The sequence below is a fragment of the Acomys russatus genome, chromosome X, assembly GCF_903995435.1.
Source record: "Acomys russatus chromosome X, mAcoRus1.1, whole genome shotgun sequence".
In the NCBI taxonomy this organism is placed as follows: Eukaryota; Metazoa; Chordata; class Mammalia; order Rodentia; family Muridae; genus Acomys; species Acomys russatus.
The window spans coordinates 123,568,066-123,575,239 of NC_067169.1; positions in this window are offsets into that span (position 1 = coordinate 123,568,066).

The window sequence follows — 7,174 nt, forward strand, 5'->3', positions numbered from 1 at the left end:
CATCTTTGTGGTGCACTTATCCTGTTCCTATTGGTTGGGTTACTGGATTGTGTTAGGGTGACTTGCCTAGCATTCATGTCTCAACTTGCCAACCAGGATGCCAGTTATCCATGTACATGTCTCTTTCTGCCAAGCAGGATGTCAGTTACCCAGGGAGGTCTTGGAAACTTAAACTTTATTTGATCCCTATTTCCCTATTCAAAATGGAAGTTTTATTCAAAATGGCTTCAGTTTGGTTCCTTCTTACATTGAGTATATTTTTCTTTTTCTTTCTTTCTTTCTTTCTTTCTTTCTTTCTTTCTTTCTTTCTCTTTCTTTCTTTCTTGACACGGTTTCTCTGTGTAACAGCCTTGGCTGTCCTGAACCTGCTTTGTAGACCAGGCTGGCCTTGAACTCACAGTGATCCACTGGGTATATTTTTCAATCACTCTCCACTTTAAGTTTGTGTGTGTGTGTGTGTGTGTGTGTGTGTGTGTGTACATGTGGAAGTCAGAGAACAACTTTGTAGAGTCAATTCTCTCCATCCACATTTATATGGGGTCTGGGGTTCTTAACTTGCTGAGATGTCTTGCTAGCCTGCACATTATGTTTTGAGATAAGGTCTTTCCCTGAGTCTGAGACTTGCCAATTTGTCTAGGCTGGCCGGCCAGTGAGCTATAGGGCTCCGCCTGTTTTTCCCTCCCCAGCTCTGGTATTCTGGATAATCACTGTTCTGCCTGCCACATGCATGTTTGACATGTTCTCATGTTTGTGTGGGAAGCCCTTTATTAACTGAGGGAGCTCCCTGGCTCTATCTTTTTTTCCTGGATGCTTTGAACATTTGATATTTCTCTCTGATTTTCTATGGTTTCCATTATTATACTTCTAGGCATTGGTTTCTTTTGATGCATTCTTCTTGGAATTGGTTTTCTTTGTCTAAAGATAAAATTACAGCAGTTTGATTTCATTATCTTTAACTTCGTTTTGTTTTTCTGAGACAAGACTTTTCTGTGACAAGACTTTTCTGTGTTACAGCCCTGGCTGTCCTGGACTCACTCTGTAGACCAGGCTGGCCTCGAACTCACAGAGATCCACCCGCCTCTGCCTCCTGAGTGCTGAGATTACAGGTGTGCACCACCACTGCCCAGCTTACTATTTTTATTTTATGTATGTGGGTGTTTTATCTGCATTTATGTATGTGTTCTGCAGGCAGGCTTGTTACCCAAGAAGGCCAGAAGAGGGCACCAGATAACCAGGAACTGGAGTTATAGGCTGTTGTGAACCGCCATGTAGGTGATAGGTATCAAATTCAGGTATACTCTCTGCAAGACCAGCAAAGGTGCTTAGCTATTTAGTCTTTCCTCCATGGGCTAGCAAGATGGGTCACTGGGTAAAGGAATTTGCTGCCAAGCCTAACAGACCTGACTTTGATTCCCAGAACCCATATGGTGCAAGGAGAGCATCATCTCTCACAAGTTGTCCTCTGATCTCCACACAGGCTGTGTGAGTTCAATGAGAATGTCCCCCATGGACTAACATGCTTTTTTTCTAACTTCCTCTTTTAAAGAAATACTTATTTATTCATGTATTTTATGTATGAGTGTTCTGTCTTCTTCATGTACACCAGAAGGGACAATCAGATGGCTGTGAGCCACCATGTGGCTGCTGGGAATTGAAATCAAGACCTCTGGAAGAGCAGTCAAGTGCTCTTAACCAGTGAACCATCTCTCCAGGCCTCTGGACTCACATGTTTTAATACTTGGCCCACAGTTGGTGGAACTATTTGAGAAGGATTAGGAGGTGTGGCCTCACTGGAGGAAGTATGTCACTGGGAGCAGGCTCTGAGGTTTAAAAAGTCCATGCTATTCCTAGTTAGCTCTCTTTGCTTCCTGTTTGTGGATCAGATATAAGTTCTCAGCTACTGTTCAAATGCCATGCCTGCCTGCTGCCATGCTCCCCACTATGATGGGCAGGGACTCTAACCCCATGGAACAATGATCCCTCAATTAAATATTTTCTTTTATAAGTTGCCTTCATTATGGTATTTTATTACAATAGAAAAGTAACTATGACAGGCCCTGTAGCATGTGTGTTTCCCCTGCCATAATAAATGAAAAAAACCCAATTGATACAGTAAATATATGTATTTCTGTGATACAGTGACATGGGAAAGGAAAATGGCAGGTAGTCCTGACTTCCATTTCTGCTATGACACTTGTATCTGCACACATGCATACTCACTAAATATATGTAGTAAAATCAGAGTGAAGTGAACGCAACAAAGGCTTTTACGTATCACTCAGCTTTAGTCTCCTCTTCAGCTTCTTTGTCTTTCTTTTTTTTTTGAGACAGGGTTTCTCTGTGTAGCCCTGGCTGTCCTGGACTCACTCTGTAGACCAGGCTGCCCTCGAACTCACAGAGATCTGCCTGCCTCTGCCTCCTGAGTGCTGGGATTAAAGGCGTGCGCCACCACGCCTGGCTTAAAAATAACATCTTGAATAGCATTTTGTGTGTGTGTTCTGTAAGGAACGTTTAAAACCTGTAGCTAGCTTTTCCCCCTTTCTTTCCTACCTCTCTCCTTCCCTTCCCCTTTGAGCTTTTGATTTTCCTGCCTCCACCTGACACATGCTGGGATCACAGTCATGTGCCACCACATTCAGTTTTTATGTATTGCTAGAAATGGAACCTCGGGCTTCATGAATGCTAGGCAAACACTCTACAAACTGAACTACATCTCCAGCCCTAAGTATTGTATTTGGAACCTCCCCCTCCCCCAAGACAGGGTCTCTCTGTGTAACAGTCCTGGTTGTCCTGGACTCACTTTGTAGACTAGGCTGGCCTCGAACTCACAGTGATCCTCCTGCCTCTGCCTCCTGAGTGCTGGGATTATGTATTTGGAATTTTAAAAAATATGTTCCATGTATTGTTCTAAAAGACTGTAATGCTTCCTAGTTTGGGAGCTTTTTAAGCAGATAGTAAAAACCGGGTGTGCTTTACATGCCTGTCGTCCCAGCACCTGGGAGGCTAAGGCAGGAGAATCACTGCAAGTTTAAGGACTTCCTGGAGTCTATCATGACGTAAGTCCAATGCCAGCAGCCTGAGACACACAACAAGACACTGTCTCAAAAAACTAACCAGAGGCTCGAGAGAAGGCTCAGAGGATAAGAGCGCTTACTGCTCTTTCAGAGTACCTGGGTTTGGTTTCTAGTATTCACTTGGTAGCTCATATCCACCCACAATTTCAGTTTCAGGAATCTGATGTCCTCAGGCATTAGGCTTGCACGTGTATACATGTAGGCAATCACACATACAGGCCAAATATATATGGAAACCCAACCAAACAATATTTGCATGTTAAAGCTGGGTGCTCATAATTCCAGCACTTGGGAAGCCTAGGCAGGAGAGTTACCCAGAGTTCCAGGACAGCTTGAACTACATTTTGGGACCCCTATCTCAAAACAATAATAAAGCTGAACCTTAATATGGTAAATTATGCTTAGTAAAGTAAAAAAGGAGGTTAAGGAGAGGAATTACCCATATATGAATTCCCCCTGCTATGAACTGTTATGCCAACACTTCAAAAGTTCAGTTTTGTTTTGGTTTTTCGAGACAGGGTTTCTCTGTGTAGCCTAAAATATTATTTTATTTTTTATGCACATGAGAGCTCTATCTACATGCACAGCTGCATGTCAGAAGAGAGCATCAGATCTCATTATAGATGGTTGTGAGCCACCATGTGGTTGCTGGGAGTTGAACTCAGGACCTCTGGAAGAGCAGTTAGTGCGCTTAACCTCTGAGCCACCTCTCCAGCCAAAAGTTCAGTTTTAACATTAACCAATGGAATTCTGAAAAGCTATTAATCTAGCTTTGCTCAGCACTGACCACTATTATCAGAGTCACAAGCTCAGGACTTTAAATTTTCTTTGGTTGTCTTCTAAGTATAGACTTAAATGTGCTTCTAATTGTGCTAAAAACATCTGTTCAATCTTGCAAGTTAAATGGACTCCAGATAAGTACTGTCAATCAACAACCTGTTCCCCACCTGCCCATTCCATCTATGGCCTGTTTCTGATGGTGGGATCTCCTCACTTTTCCTTGGTTTTGGGATTCCCCTCCTCCAAATACCAGGACCTTGGGCCTGGAAGTATCAAATGTACACCAAAGATTAAAAAAAAAAAATTTCCCCTAAACTCCTTAACTTTATCTTCTCTCCCTAGTCTTTCAAATCAACAATAGACTGCTCCAGGGCCAGCTCCAGATGTTCCCTCAAAATATGTATCCTGGACAAGGTGGCTAGCCTCAGGGTGTCTAGCCTGACTACTTCAACTAGGCCTGCATTTTCCTAGTCCCAGATGGTCCTGCACAGCCTAGACAGCAAGTCAAAGAAACAGCCTGCTCTTCCCGGACTTGGTCAGCATTCCAGCTTCTCTGGGTACCCCATACAATGACACCCAAAGGCCAGCAGAAGCAGTCATAGAGATTACACATTGCTCCTTTATCTAGTTATTGTCACCAAAAAGGCAGGGATGTTAGGTTTTAAACCTGGGTCAAATAGCTGAGGTGCCTATCTAAACATATTAAAGTTGCCCTGTCTGCCAGGTTCTTCATGAATCCCTCAGCCCCTACTGGTTACAAGGCCCTCCTGGCTGGCACACCCTGCTCTGAAGTCGTCAGCATCTAACTATTCTCTCCCTTTTATCAATGGTTTGTTCCTGCCTGTTCACTAGGATGGCAATGTCCAAGTTTCTTTTGCCTTGATTTTTTTCTTGCAGGTTTCTGGGCAGGAGCCCCAACTATCCTTTAGATCCAAGGCTCTGCTGGCCATCCTCACCCTAACCAGACTGTGTTACTATAACGGATAGGTGACCAGGCAGGGGTGAGGACACTCAGTTCTCAGTAGCAAGCTAGTGAGAAGTCTTGATGGTTCAAACAAGAAGCCCTGGATAGCTGGCCATAGAGACACATGCCTGTAGTTTCAGCTACTTGGGAAGCTGAGGCAGTATTGCTGGAGACCAGATTGCTCAAAATAGCAAGACCTGTCTTAACACAAAGTTGCCTTCGGAAGTAGGAGGCAGAAGGGCCAAGGCCAAGTTGTTTTGTTCCTAGGCCTGGATTAGTAGGTCCTACATGGCCTAATGCATGTTCGTAGCTCTCTGCCAGGAGCAGACTGTGCCTCAGTCGCCCATTATCCAGGCCATCGGTTTGCTTAATGTACAGACCTTCTGCCCTTCGGCCATTGTCCTATCACCCTTATCTATTAGAGCTAAGGCAATGAGTGTAAGGGTCATGGTGGTGGAGCTTCCTACTATCTACCAAGGGCTCAGCTTAGAGCAGAGGTTCAACAGGTTTTGATGCTCAGGGCCAGTGTCTTTGTGGGGGGCATGGCAGTGTGTTGAATGAAATTCCTGTTCACCAGGCAAAAGATTGTCTGCAGGTATAGTTAGCTGACGACATCTTACAGGAGTAAGGTGGGCATTGATTCCATTTGACAAGTACCCTAAGAGGCAGAGGCTAGATAGCCACAAACAGGAATTTCTAAAATCCCTTGACGCTGGAAAAGATGGAGGGCTCTTCCCTAGAGGGTTCCTTGCATCCAGCAGGGTAACACTGAACTTCCAATGTTGGAAGCACCTCACTGTGGTGCTTTGTTATGGTTACTGCAGGAAGGTACCTGACAGATCATACAAGCTCAGAACTCTAGCTCTTTAGCTGCAGTTAAGGCCAGAGGCTGGGCAAGGTAGCATTTCTGATTATCCTTTCTCCCTTGCTTTCAATGTCAGTCAGTCATAAGACTTACCAACTCACCAACTCTCCCTCCTAAGTACTAGGTGGGTAAAGCTAGCAAGTTTACTGACTTGCACGAACAATAAAGCAATGTTTCTGTAGAAGGCAAAGGGAAGAGTGATCTGCCCTTGCACTTCAGGCTGGTCTCACTGACAAACATCCATGAGTGCTGATGGCAACAGGAACAGGGAATAGGCTAGAGAGACTGGAGGTCAGACGCAGGCTCCTGGCTGAAGCGCTGGAGACCTCAGAAATAAGGATGACACAGAGTCAGGAAAGGAGGGAAGTGTGGAGCAGGTGCGGAATCCAGAGGGGAACATGATGGGATGGCTAATATTGTTGGTCAACTTGAGCACATCTGGAATGAACTAAACCCAAAAAGTTGGGCTTATAATTGAGGGATTTGATTTTTCTTGCTTGGATTATTTGAGGTGGAAAACCCACTCAAACTCCAGCTCAGTTGAGGTCAGGGTTGAAGAACATGCCAGGCTTCTTGGTCATCATTTTGGCGTACACAGCCCCACTGGGCTGCACACGGATCGCCAGCTCATTACGCGTGCACTGCTGGTGGAAGATGTCGCCTGCCACTGCCACGTCGAGGAATGGCAGTGTCACCTCAGCCTTGTCCTCATTTAGGACTTTGCCACAGGGTAGGGTGAAGGGTACTCCTAGGTCAGACCCACCCTGGATTTGGGCCACACCTTCTGGTGACAGCCCATATAAAAGGAAACTTGCTTTCTGCCTGCTTGCCCTCACTCTCGGCAAGTTCATCTCTCTTATTCAGGAGCCATTTCTTTGCTGTTAGAACCCACTTCTTCGGGAATCCAACCTAGACTGAAGCCTAGCAGTTCTCTAGGACTTCCCTGAGACATCCAAGCTCATGCATGCTTGGCCCTTTCATTGGGAAATAGCCACTGTCCGACTACTTGGACTGGAGCTTGTAAGCAACTCCAATGTATATGTTTTATCAGTTCTGTTCCTTTATAGAGCCCTGACTAATACACATGGGGAATGGGAAAATAATAGGTCTCTTCTTCATGGTCCTGGATGGCAGGGAGGAAATGACAAGAAGACAGGTAAAAACTGTTTGAGGATTTAATAGCAGGGTTACGGTAAGCAAATCCTAGCTGCTGCTCTTGCCTGCCTTTTATGAGTAGGCTGCCTATGGGCAGGATGAGGCTGACTATGGAGCAGAGAGTTGGTTAGGGGATATTTAGGGACCCAGGATGTTGCTAGGCAGCAGAGGGTCTCTTAAAGCCGGTGAGGAGGAATGTCGAGTAGCACTGGGGCTTGTGTGGCCATGGGCAGGTCCTCTCACATGGGTGTCCTTGACCACTTCTTCCAAGTTTTGAGGAGCTTGCCCATAGCCACTAGGGAGTGTGGTTTGGTTATTATCTTTCCAAAGCCTAAG